A 13,632-nucleotide genomic window follows, 5' to 3' on the forward strand; every position below is an offset into this window, starting at 1 on the left:
ATTCTGACAGGTGTGAGTTGGTACCTCATTGCAGTTTTGATTTGCATTTGTCCAATATTTAGTAATGTTGATCATTTTTTCATGTGTCTGTTGGCTACCCACATGTCTTCTTTAGAGAAACGTTTAGGTCTTCTGTCCATTTTTCAACTGTGGTGTTTGTATTTTTGCCATTAAAAGTTGTATGAGTTGTTTGTACACTTTAGTGATTAAGCCCTTGTTGGTTATCAGTCTCATTCTATTGGTTTGAATGATACCAGGTAGGAGGAGCCTTCTTAGGGACCAATTTGAGAGGGGCGGTAACATTTTCAAGAGAAACTGACATTTTTATAAAAGTAGAAAAGAAAGGAGTATCTAAGAATGCAAAAAAGAACAGTAGTTAAAGAGTTAAGACTGAGTTTTATCCCTTTTTAGGCCTGTTTCTTGGCTGTGTGATCTTGGACAAGTAGCAACCTTATCTGTTAACTGGGGATAGTGATAGGGGGTTTACTTAAAGGTTAAGTGAGATGATGCATATTAGGACAAGAACATTATAATAGTGACAATTAATTTAATGTCTTTAACATATATTGCCCCCAAGTAATCTCATAGTAAATTCACCCCAATGGAACCTAAAGTTTTTCCTTGTTTCACCCCTAGAATATATATTAGAAGATTGTTTTATATAGCTCAAGGATTAGAAAATGGCAAGCATATTTTCAGTTACAAAAAAGAATTGTGGGTGTTCCCATCGTGGCTCAGTGGAAATGAATCTAACTAGAATATATGACGACACAACTTTGATCCCTGGCCTCGTTCAGTCAGTTAAGGATCCTGTGTTGCTGTGAGCTGTAGTGTAGGTTGTAGACACGGCTTAGATCTGGCACTTCTGTGGCTGTGGTGTAGGCCAGCAGCCCCGGCTCTGATTCATAGCTCTAATTCCTGTCATGGCTCAGAGGAAACAAATCTGAATAGTATCCATGAGGACGCAGGTTCGATCCCTGGACTCACTCAGATCTGGCATTTCTGTGGCTGTGACATAGGCCAGCAGCTCTGATTCTGGGAACCCTCATATGCTGTGGATACATTCCTAAAAAGACAAAAAAAATTGTGAAAATTAATTTTTGCATATCCAAACTCTGGCAACAAGCTGACAACATGAAACAAATAATTAAACTTGGAAAAAATAGAGAACCGGCTGTCTGAGGTAAATCAGAACAAGTAATGCCTCCTTCTTTGTTTGCTCCCCACATTGTCCCGCAGTCTTAGATTTTTGTCTGGGCTATTTGTAGTCACTGTGTTCCTGGAACAGCAGTTGCTTGGAGCTCAGCATTGTGGTTTCTAGCACCAAAGGGAGCTTTATGACCAGATCACTCTAAGTCACTCTGTTTCAAGCTACCCAAGACTTTGGGGTTAAGAGGAATGGTAGAGGACTTCTATAATTTAATACTAGGTTTTGGGTTTTTTTTTATTTTTTCCATTGGAGCAATTCAGTGCGCATTATGTGTGCACATGTGTTCCAGTACAGATGGAGACTCAAATGACTATCAGACCCTTTGGTGTGAGTTCAAATTTCCTGAAGGTGTTGGAATGTCTGTAAAACATCGGATGCCCTTTGCTTGAGGTTTTTTTTTTTTTTTTCTAAAGTAAATATAGTTTAATTCTCTGCTGATTTGAAATCTCACTTTATTTAGGGAAAGACATGACAGTATCTTTGAAAAATCATTCATAAAAAAAGTTTTTGAGTTTCTGGCAGGTAACTAACTGACTTTCATATTCAAAAGTTAGATCTGATTTGTCTATAATCAAATACCAGCCATTTTGTTTGTGTGTATTCCCTCCCCCCCCACAAAAAAAATCTAAAATCTTTACTCTTGTTCCAATACTATTAGTCATATTTTTTAAAAAATTATTGGTGAGCTGCTGTCATCACTCTTACAATGCATTTTTCCTACTTAAGCTTCAGAAAGTTTTTTCAGGGAGGCTTGGACAGTGTTAGCAATGTAAGTGCTGGGGTTTTTTGTTTTGTTTTGTTGTCTTTTTGCCTTTTCTGGGGCGGCTCCCACGGCATATGGATGTTCCCAGGCTAGGGGTCTAATTGGAGCTATAGCCTCCAGCCTACGCCAGAGCCACAGCAGCGTGGGATCTGAGCCGCCTCTGCAACCTACACCACAGCTCACAGCAACGCCAGATTCTTAACCCACGGAGCAAGGCCAGGGATCGAACCCACAACCTCATGGTTTCTAGTCAGATTAGTTAACCGCTGCGCTACGACGGGAAATCCAGTGCTGGGGTTTTATTTCTAAGCCTTTCAATAACTGTAGAGTAGCTTCCTCATTTTAAACTAGTCCCATTTGTAAAGAGAAAAGAACCCTCCGCCAAGGTTGTGCTTTAAGTAGTGTATTCTACAAGCAGTGGCTTCCACCAACTACCTTTTAGCTGAGAATCAAAATGTGAAGAAAATGCTCTGAGAAGATGAGGATTTGGGCCAGACACAATCTTCGGTTCATTCGTAACCAGAAACTGAAAACACAAACGTATCCATCAGTTAAAAAATCATTAGCAGCCAACTTTCAGGGTATGCTGAATATGTAGCTGCTTATATGTTTTAATGTGCATATGCAGATTATGTTTGCCCAGTTATTCCTCTGCATAAGTTCTCTTGCTCCCTATTCCTTGGCAGAAATTCTACCATTAGAATTACTGCTATGGATTCCGAAAGAAAGACTAAAGCAGTGTCCCTGTGGCAATATAATACTCTATCACTCAGGGTGGGCTAACTCATGCAGTGACAGCACATAATCTCCATGTCACAGTGACCTAAAGTTGTTGCTTTTGCTTTTTTATGTGACATGTCCATCATGATGAGGTTCTGCTCACCATCAACATTCAGGGACTTTTCTCATCATCATTCAAAAGAGAAAAGGATCCCTATAGGTTCTGGAAGTCACAGTTAGGTGCTCAGATCTCCAGAATGACACATCACTTGTAGTTACAATTCATCTATCACCACTGATTACCTGGCCTCCACAACCACAACCACGGGTCAGCAAGCACATCCAATATGTGCCTGAAGTGGTGGGAACCTGAAAGCATTTGATCAGAGTACTAATGACTCCCAAGAATTACCTCAAAGAGGAATTCTGAATTTGGAAACTGCCTTTACTTTCTGACTCCAGAAATTCTTGAGATTAAGTGCTTCATGAGCAGAGGGGAAGTAGAGCAAACCTCATTAGGTTGAGAGACTTCATGGAATGGAAGTCAGAGGGAGAAGACCCTGTTTGTTTGGAAGCAAAGAGTAGATGTTAGAAAGGCAAAAATGGAGTTACCTTCATGGCTCAGCTGTTAGCAAACCCGACTAGGATCCTTGAAGATGTGGGTTCCATCCCTGGCCTTTCTCAATGGATTAAGGATCTGGCTTTCCTGTGAGCTGTGGTGTGGGTCAGACGTGGCTCAGATCCAGCATTGCTATGACTGTGTCATAGGCCGGCGGCTACAGCTTCAATTTGACCCCAAGCCTGGGAACTTTCATATGCTGTGGGCGCAGCCCTAAAATAGAAAAAAAATTTTAAAGGCAAAAGTAAGAGGGAGATCAGTTTGCTATGCAACTTTGCTCATAGAGAAGTTTTGCTTAAAACTACATTGTTGCAATTAATATCACAGTTTTTATGTAAATATACTTTAAAAAAACAGAATAATTGGGAGTTCCCATCGTGGCGCAGTGGTTAACCAATCCAACTAGGAACCATGAGGTTGCAGGTTCGATCCCTGGCCTTGCTCAGTGGGTTAACGATCCGCTGTTACCGTGAGCTGTGGTGTAGGTTGCAGACGCGGCTCGGATCCCACGTTGCTGTGGCTCTGGTGTAGGCTGGCAGCTATAGCTCCGATTTGACCCCTAGCCTGGGGACCTCCATATGCCGCGGGAGTGGCCCAAGAAATGGCAAAAAGACAAAAAACAAAACAAACAAACAAAAACCCCAGAATAATTGTATGTGAAGAGATTATCACAAAAAAATGTTATATGTTTGTGGACTACCCAAGATAACAAAGCCAGATCATTTATTATTTGCTTAGCATCAAAAGAAAATAGCTGAAATTCAAAATATGCATATGCTAAGGTTTATATATACAAGTTTCTAAGGTTGCTTATGTAAGTATATTATAAAGTATCCTCAGAATTCACTAATGTGGATAACTACTTGCCAGGAAATCAATCTTTTTTGAATACTATAAGAGGGGGCCACTTAAAGTTTCTTTCAATCTTAGATATCAGTGTTTTCATAATTAATCTACCTTCTATTTATAGCTATTCAAACTAAGGAGCCACTCATGAATTGCTTAACTAAATGGATTACTTAACTGTTTCTTAATTGTGTCCCAGGAGTTAATTACTTTTCATGTTGAATAGTATTACATTGTTATGGACACATGCAATTGTTTATCAGTTGATCTACTGAGGAACATTAGAGTTGGTTTCAGTTTTTGATATTGCAAATAAAGGTGCTTTAAACATGTAGGCACAAGTCTTTTATGGACATATGCTTTCAGTTCTCTTGGATATAAACTAAGGACTGGAAACCACTTTCATAAAGGAAAGTGTATTTTTGACTTCTTAAGAAAGTGCCAGATTCAGATATTTTGCTTATTCTTTGGGTTGTTGTTTTTATTTGTAATTGACTTCTTGTAATTTTTATTGAAATATAGTTGACTTAACAGTTCCAGATATACAATAAAGTGATTCAGATATATACACATATATTCTTTTCTACACTCTTTTCATTATAGGTTATTATAAAATGTTGAGTGTAGCCCCTTGTGCTATACAGTGGTCATTGCTGGTTATCTTTTTGATATATAGTAGTGTGTATATGCTAATCCCAGCCTCCTAATTTATTCCTCCACTCCCCCCATTTCCCTATTGGTAACCATAGACTCTGTCTCTGAGTCTCTTTTGTAAATAAATTCATTTGTATTCTTTTTTTAGATTCCACAAGTGATATAATTTGCTATTTTTCTTTCTCTCTCTGGCTTTCTTTACTTAGTATGTTAATCTCTATGCCCATTCCTGCAGCTGCAAATGGCATTATTTCATTATTTTTATGGTTCAATAAAATCCCATGGTATATATGTACCAGATCTTCTTTATTCATTCCTCTGTCAGTGGACATGTAAATTGCTTCCATGTCTTGGCTATTGTGAATAGTGCTGTTATGAACATTAAGGTACAGTATCTTTTTGAATTTTATCTCCGGATATATGCCAAGGAGTTGGATTGTAGGATTATATGGTAGCTCTATTTTTAGTTTTTTTAAGGAACCTCCATACTATTCTTCACAGTGGTTACATCAATTTACATTCCTACTAATATTGGAGGAGGATTTCCTTTTCTCCACACCCTCTCCAGCATTTATTGTTTGTAGACTTTTTGATGATGGACGTTGTGACTGGTATGAGGTGATACCTCATTATGAGTTTTGATTTTCCTTTCTCTAATAATTAGTGATGTTGAGCATCTTTGCATGTGTGTCTTGACCATCTGTCTGTCTTTGGAAAAATGTCTGTTTACATCTTCTGACTATTCTTTGATTGGGTTGTTTGGTTTTTTGATATAGAATTAAATGAGATTTCTGTATATTTTGGAGAGTAATCCCTTGCCAGTCACTTAGGTTGCAAAGATTTTCTTTCATTCTGTGGGTTATATTTTTATTTTTTTATGGTTTTCTTTGCTGTGCAAAAGCTTTTAAGTTTAATTATGTCCCATTTGTTTATATTTGTTTTAATTTTCATTAATCTGGAATGTGATTTATGTCACATCTGAAAAAAAAATACTGCTGTGATTTATGTCAAAGAGTGCTCTATGTTTTTCTCTAGAAGTTTTATAGTAAAAAAAAAAAAAACCAAAAACCAAAAAACAAAAACAAACAACACAAAAAAACATAGAAGTTTTATAGTATCTGTCCTTATGTTTAGGTCTTTAATTTATTTTGAGTTTATTTTTGTGTATGGTATTAGAGAATGTTCTCATTTCATTCTTTTACATGTAGCCGTCTGGTGTTTCCCTGCAGAATTTATTGAGGAGGCTGCCTTTTCTCCATTGGTATCTTATTGCTTACTTTGTCATAGATTAGTTGACCATGGGTTATATCTGACTTTCCTATCCTTTTACATTGATCTATATTTCTTTTTTGGAACAAGTACCATACTGTTTTGATGACTGTAGCTTTGTAGTATAGTCTTAAGTGGGGAGTCTGATTCCTCCACTTCCATTTGTCTTTCTCAAGATTGTGTTGGCTATTCAGCATTTTTGTGTTTCCATTGAAATTTTTTGAAAAATTGTCCTAGTTCTGAGAAAAATGCCATTGATAATTTGATAGGGATTGCATTGAATCTGTAGATTGCCTTGGGTGATATAGTCATTTTGACAATATTGATTCTTCAAGTCCAAGAGTATGGTATATCTTTCTATATGCATCATCTTTGATTTCCTTTATCAATGTCTTAGAGTTTTCAGAGTACAGGTCGTTTGCCTTCTTATGTATGTTTATACCTAGGTATTGTATTCTTTTTTTATGTGATGGAAAATGGGATCGTTTCCTTAATTTCACTTTCTGATCTTTCATTGTTAGTGTATAGAAATGCAAGAGGTTTCTGTGTGGTAATTTTGTATCCTACAACTTTACCAAATTCACTGATGAGCTCTAATAGTTTTCTGGTAGCATCTTTAGGATTTTCAATATAGGGTATCATGACATCTGCAAAAAATGACAGTTTTACGTCTTCTTTTCCACTTTGTATTCCTTTTATTTCTTTTTCTTCTCTGATTGCTGAGCTAGAACTCCAAAACTATGTTTAATACACATGGTGAGAGTAGGAATCCTTGTCTTATTCCTGATCTTAGCAGAAATGCTTTCAGTTTTGGACCATTGAGAATGATGTAATCCTTGGGTTTGTCATATATGGCTTTTATTATGTTGAGGTAGGTTCTCTATATACCCCTTTTCTGGAGAGTTTTTTTAATCAAAAATGGGTGTTGAATTTTATCAAAAGCTTTTTCAGCATCTATTGAAATGACCACATGGTTTTTATTCTTTAGTTTGTTAGTGCTCTTAAGGCCTTCAACTGATTTTTTATAGTCCCCACACTTATGAAAAGTAGTCTGCTTCAATCAAGTTCTAATTATCAAAATTTTAATAAGATTTTGAGAAGAGCTTCACAACATCTTGATTGGTGTCAAATAAATAACTGGGTACCATCACCTAGCCATCTTGATATATAAAATTAGCCATTACAATGAACCCCTTGTCAATTTGGCACATATACGTATCAGCTTCAAACATATTTAATCTCTACAGATACATAAGTAATACTTCTGCTTACTATGATTCACCTATCTCTTGTGCAACCCGAAGTCCATTGACCTTTTCACCAGAAGATGATGTGAAATGATAATCAGTCTTCCCTTCATATTCTGTAACTCAGATACTATGATGTAAAGTTAACAATACTTTACTGTAATTCTATTTACTATTCATCTCACATGAGATGAAAAACGATTGTATGTATACATACACAAATGTATTAATAACAAAATAAGGAAGAAATACTCATAACAATTACATTGCTAGGGTCTCTAGCTGGTCACATGACTGTAACTGGTATTTAAAACTATCTACTTCCCTCATCCCTCCCATATTATTTTAGCCCTCAGAAAGTATCTCAGCTGGTCATAGTATTTACTTGGTGGGGTTACCCAAATCTTCATTCTGGAAGGTTCTAGGCCATTAGTAACCCTGCCTGAATTGTTATAGCTTAATATTCAGTTTATCACAGGGCATGTGATAAGTACTAAGAAATGCCCTAAAGGAACTTCTGCATTACAAATACCCTCTTCCTTACCTCTGTTTTATATTAGTAGTCTAATTTCCCTTTGGTAATCAGGATCCCTCACCTTTGCCAGTAGAGTAGCTTCCTTCTTTGCCTGTTGATTCAGAGGCATGAGGAGCCCAAAGTGATCAGCTAGTAGTCTTAACTTCCAAGTCAGTGGAATCATGCTGTGTTTACTGGTAGATGTATTCCTCCCTTTGGAGACCTGCAGACCAGCAAAACATAAGATGGTGAGAACAGGAAAAAAAAATTTTTACTTGTGGATCACTAGCAATAACAGTGAGTGGTGCCACTTCTGTTTCTACTGCTTGATTTCTGGACCCATGAATCCTGGATATGGATGAAACAAAATCATATATTTTTTTGCACACTAATTTTCAAGATTCCTTTGTATTTATATTACAGTATATTATATATGTGCAAATATATGCATATACATTACATACACATACCTATAAATTGACATAAACTTGAAAACAGTTAAAGTAATACACAAATTAAAGACTGTTATGAACTGTGGTACCATTTTATATATGAAAAAACACATCACAACATTAAATACTGTTTCCACTTATATATATGAATATAAAGTAGTAAAACCGGAACAGAATAGATGAAGTACAAGAACAGGGTTATTATTAGATAGAAAAAGTGATATGATTAGAGAAAGGTATAAAGGAAGTTTCAATTATATAAAATTATTATTTAAAAAAAAACTCAATCAAATATTGCAAAAACTACATTTTTCAAATGGGTCACCTGAGTCTATGCCATGGACTGATTGCACCCTCCCAAAGTTCATATATTGAAGCTTTAAGCACTGTACAGTGATATTGGAAAAGGAGTCTTTGGGTGGTAATCAGGCCTAGATTAGGTCATGGGATGGTGCCTTCATGATGGGATTAGTGCCCTTACAAGAAGAGACATGAGAGAATTTAATCTCGCCATCATGTTCAGGACATAGTGGTCATGCTTAGCCCTGGAAGAGAGATCTCACCAGAATGCTACCTTGCCGGCATCCTGATCTCATGCTTCCAGGCAGCAAATTATTAGCAAATAAACTTCTATTATTTATCAAGCTATCTATGGTATTTTGTTATGGATAAAACAGTCATTATTCAAAATATAATTCCTTATATTTGAAAAATTACCTTCCTTTAAAATGATTTATTGCCATGAATATCAAGATCACATTGCTTAAAGAGTACACAGAAAAGCGGAATTCTAGAAAAATTAAAATAAAGCCATTAGATATTGTAAAATCCTTGAAGGTAGGAACTGCATGACTTGCAGTGCCTGGTACAGCATCTGCCATATATCAGTGTTTGTCTGCTGCATAGAAAGAGTACATAAACAAAAGAAACTATAAAGCTCCACAAACTAGTGTTCTTCTGAACTCCCATAACAAAGAGATGAAATTACAACAATAGCAAAAATATATCTTTTCAGGGACCGATTATCATGCCATAAGTTTTCAACTTTTTTTTGTTTGTTTATTTTGTTTTTGTCTTTTTAGGGCCTTGCCTGTGGCATATGGAAGTTCCCTGGCAAGGGGATGAATTGGAGCCACAGCCACAGCAACGCCAGATCTGAGCCATGTCTTCGAGCTACTCCATAGCTCATGGCAATGCCAGGTCCTAAACCCACGAACCGGGCTAGGGATTGAACCCATGTCCTCATTGATATTGGTCGGATTCATTACTGCTGAGCCGCAGTAGGAATTCCAAGTTTCCAACTTTTAATGTTGCTATGAATAACATGTTCTGATAAAACTAGGTTCCTAATATCCTCTTTAAACAAATTACTAATTCCAGTTTCTACAATTGCAATTAAGCCCTTTCTTCTGCTTTCTTTACAATCTCCTTTCCATAGCCTTCCTTTGCTATTCCAAATTCTGAATCATTTCACACTAAATGGAGGCATGTGGTAAGTTTCCTCCTTTGTGTTCTTTTAAGCTAGTGGTCCTGAAGAGGGAATCACTCCTGTTTTGTATCAGTCCCAAGAGGTGTACTTCAACTTCTTAAGGAAAAGCGATCACATTTTATTAACCTGCATCATATAAAGTTCAAAAGATTTTTTGACTGATATACCAATAAGCTGTCATTACAGAGAACCGCATATAGACTATGCGCCTGGATAGAATTACTAGAAATGGAGCTATCAGAGAAACCCTGAAAAATAAAGCATGGCTCCAAGTAAGAATTACATAGTATGGTTCTTTCTTTTTTTTTTTTTTAAACATCATATGTGTTTATGCTTTCAGTAAATTTCCAAATGTGTTAATTCAAATTGGTCTCCTAAGTATTCCCTTCTGTTGGTAGCATTTGGCTGTAGAGTAAAATGAGCAGCTGCCACAGAGTATTTGCTAATGCTTCCTTTCTCAAAGGGAGATTAGTAACAAATTTAAGTTTGTGTTAATCCCCACCTGTATAGCCTGATGGCCTCTGTTGGTTTTTGGTGAGTTCAAATAATTGCTACAAAAATAGTTTGCTCTTATTTGCATAATAGAGGACTATAGCAACAATATCTGCACTCTGTTATTAACCTATTTTGCAGTAAATGGTGTTTACTTATGGCTTTGTACATGTGTTATCTATTAAGTAACATCTCTAAAAAATGGATGCTTACATACTTGTTAAATGGAAACCAAAGTGTCAAAAACAATTTGGAGGAAAGTAAAAGTAAATGGCAAATGTTGACAGTCTTGAGGCTTACTGAAGTTATCAGAAATGTGAATTACTTAGACATTAATAAAAAGAAATAATAATAACAGCTTTTTAGGCTTGACTGGAACCATTTATGGCAAAATTTCAACATCACTTCACACAGTATGACACATTCCCATTTTCCCAATGCAGTTAAGATTTCAATTATAATGTAATACAAATTGTATTAGTCTTATCATAATAGAATAAGAGAGAAGCAGTGAATGATTTTTAAAACAAGGACATTGATTCTGACTCTATGAGGCATTCTTGATTTAAGAAGAAAACAAACACTTGTGATGGAATATGATGGAAGAATAAGAAAAAGAGTGTATATATATGTATAACTGGGTCACTGCTGTATAAAAGCAATTGAGAGAACATTGTAAATCAATTATAATTTTAAAAATTTTTTAAAGAAAGAAAAATTTTTTTTTAAATGAAGCACTTTTATGTAAAAGATACTGTCTTCCATGGTTTTATTGTTGTTGATTTTTTAAATTTTGCTTTAGCTGTCTTTAAAAATGATTTGGGAGTTCAGGAGTTAACAAACCTGACTAGGATCCATGAGGATGCGGGTTTGATCCCTGGCCTTACTCGTGGGTTAAAAGATCTGGCGTTGCTGTGGCTATGGCATAGGCTGGCAGCTGTAGCTCTGATTGGACCCCTAGCCTGGGAACTTGCATATGCCACCAGTGTGGCCTTAAAAAGCAAAAAAAAAAAAAAAAAATTGTAGTGATCTAGCATAAACATAATGAACGTGTGTTAATTACAAGATGTTTTTAAATGTAAATGATCAGGATCCATTTGGGAGAGGTGAGTCTCTGGTAATTAGACCTAAGGTATCTCTCACCAAGTATTTTCTAGCTCTGAAAGAGAACTGTTGTTGCTGGCATCTTTTGTGACTTCAGATCCAATACCAGAGATGTTCAACTCTTCTTCTCCAAGACCATGCTACTCAGAACTTGAGCAAGAATTGCTTCTGGGAAATTTTTCTGCATAGTTTGAGTACCTCATTCATAGTGTAAAGAATGATGGGAACAGATATAACCTTCAAAAATGTTGGTGGCACTGCTAAGAAAACACTTTTGAGCTAATAATACTACCACTCAACTTTTAATGTAGTATTATGACATGAATTCCCAGATTGAAAGAGACCTGAAGTGTACTCCATGGTACAGGATATGGATATGGATATGGCACAGGATTTAGTATGGATAGGTGGAAGAAAGAACTGAAGAAACCCTGTAACTTTGTATCTTTAATTCTCCAACTTACCAAATTTCATTGATAAATCAAAAAAATCATAATACATGAAATTTATATTTATTTTTTATTTAATCAAACAAATTTCAAAACAATTTTCATCCTACTAGGCTAGTGGAATATTCAACCTCAGTTTTTCTGGGGCTCCCCATACAACAAGCAGCACAAAGTTCCCAGTATTAAGAAATGGGAACTCTCTCCAGTTACCTACAGACAGTTGGCGCCGACTGCCACAGGGAGGCCTGATAACTTGTTGCTCTAAGGAGCCCTGGTATCCTTCTTTAAGCATCTTCAAAAAAGCTGAGAATCTGAGCAGAGTTTCAGAGGATTGTGTGATCTGTCTCTCTAAGGTCACAGGAAAACAAAAACAAAAACACCTATATTTTTATGTTTCTCAAAGGCACATCCCTCTCCCTTGCCCCCAAAGGACTCCAGCACTGTTCTTTCACTGATTTTAGCAGGAGTCTGCTTTATACAGCTTCTATTTTCTGCTCTGTAAAAACCTCTAAAGAAAGAAATGACAAAGATCAGCTACCCACCTGGAATGAAGGGACTGCAAAATTTGTAGGGAACGCAAATGCTATTCAGTATTGGAATAAAATACTGCCACAAACATGAGTTTTAAAGTGATGAAAAGTTTGCTAGAAAATTTTAATGGTCAGTGAACCAAAATGTGAAAAATACTTTGTCTTGTCCCTTCAATGCAACCCATTCTGATAAGACTTAAAAGCATGCGATGAAACTTTTTCCAAGCCATTTTTTTGTTCAGTTTTCTTTGAACTCAAACGAAAATTGACTTTATCACACAGTAGAATCTCCTCTTCACCCTCTCCCCTGATCACTTTTCTCTCATCAACAGGGGACTGCACTGTTAAGGTAACTCCTGAGAAGGGGTACTTCTTGCATTTATTGACTGTCATTGTTTCAGAAATACTGATGCAAGCTAGATTCTTTCACTGCATATTCCTTCACCAGTCACAGGTGATGCTTTGCTCCCCGTACCCTCAATTATTGGATCCTATTGGTTTTGCTTTTGTCCATTAATTTCTATGTGCTGACATTTTTATGATGCTCTGGTTACCTTAGCTTCATCCAGAGCCTTCTCTTGAGGAATCTGCCTGCCTACATGCAGATATCCCTTTATTCCACCCTGTATGACATCACATGAGTTTTCTGAAAGGACTCTTTTAGCTTGGTATCCTTGGTCCTGCCCAATAGGGTTGATTCTTTCTCTCTTGTAAGAGGATTATTTCCAGGCTATTCAGCCTGGCCTTTCCAACCTACAAGAATATGGATCCAACTTTCTTTTGCCTTATTTCTTCTTATATCTCTGAAAAAACTCACTCAACCTAAGCAAACCTTCCTATTCTCTTCTTTTCAGTCCACAAGTCCCTATCTCTGTTTTTAGGATATGCTATTGCTCTCCTTTTGCACCTGGGGAAATCCCCAATATTCTTTGAGTCCAGGTCAAGACCTGCCTTCTCCAAAAATGTTCTTCAAAAACTGTTGTAGAGAGAGTGGCTTCTCTTATCTGAAAACCTCCAAGTTTGCTTTCCTGTAGCCATTCATTATTTCCTTGAGTATATAATTGTTTAGACTTATGGTTGCTCTTCTTGTATTTTTAAATCATGTCATTAATGAAGATTTACCTCTGTGGCTACAGACTGTGGGCTTTGAGTGTGAGACTGCTATGGTTCTCGGTAGGTCTTCTGACAGAGATCTGTACAGCCTGTGGAGCTGTTTTACCCTGCCATTAAGATGTCTGAAGTGAATGTAAAGCCCTGCCTCAGCCTGATGACTA

General features: G+C 36.6%; 1 long non-coding RNA gene across 1 annotated transcript in view; it reads right to left on the reverse strand.

Moving 5' to 3' along the window:
- Window positions 1-1,035: 1,035 nt before the first annotated feature.
- LOC125111813 (uncharacterized) overlaps window positions 1,036-13,632 on the reverse strand; it is a 35,962-nt gene continuing 23,365 nt past the window's right edge. The window contains exons 3-4 of the long non-coding RNA XR_007130944.1: window positions 7,925-8,065; window positions 1,036-1,066 (exon numbers count right to left, since the gene is read on the reverse strand). This is a non-coding gene — a long non-coding RNA (uncharacterized LOC125111813). The remainder of the gene's footprint in view (window positions 1,067-7,924; window positions 8,066-13,632) is intronic.

This window comes from Phacochoerus africanus, chromosome 11, assembly GCF_016906955.1.
Source record: "Phacochoerus africanus isolate WHEZ1 chromosome 11, ROS_Pafr_v1, whole genome shotgun sequence".
NCBI classification, from domain to species: Eukaryota; Metazoa; Chordata; class Mammalia; order Artiodactyla; family Suidae; genus Phacochoerus; species Phacochoerus africanus.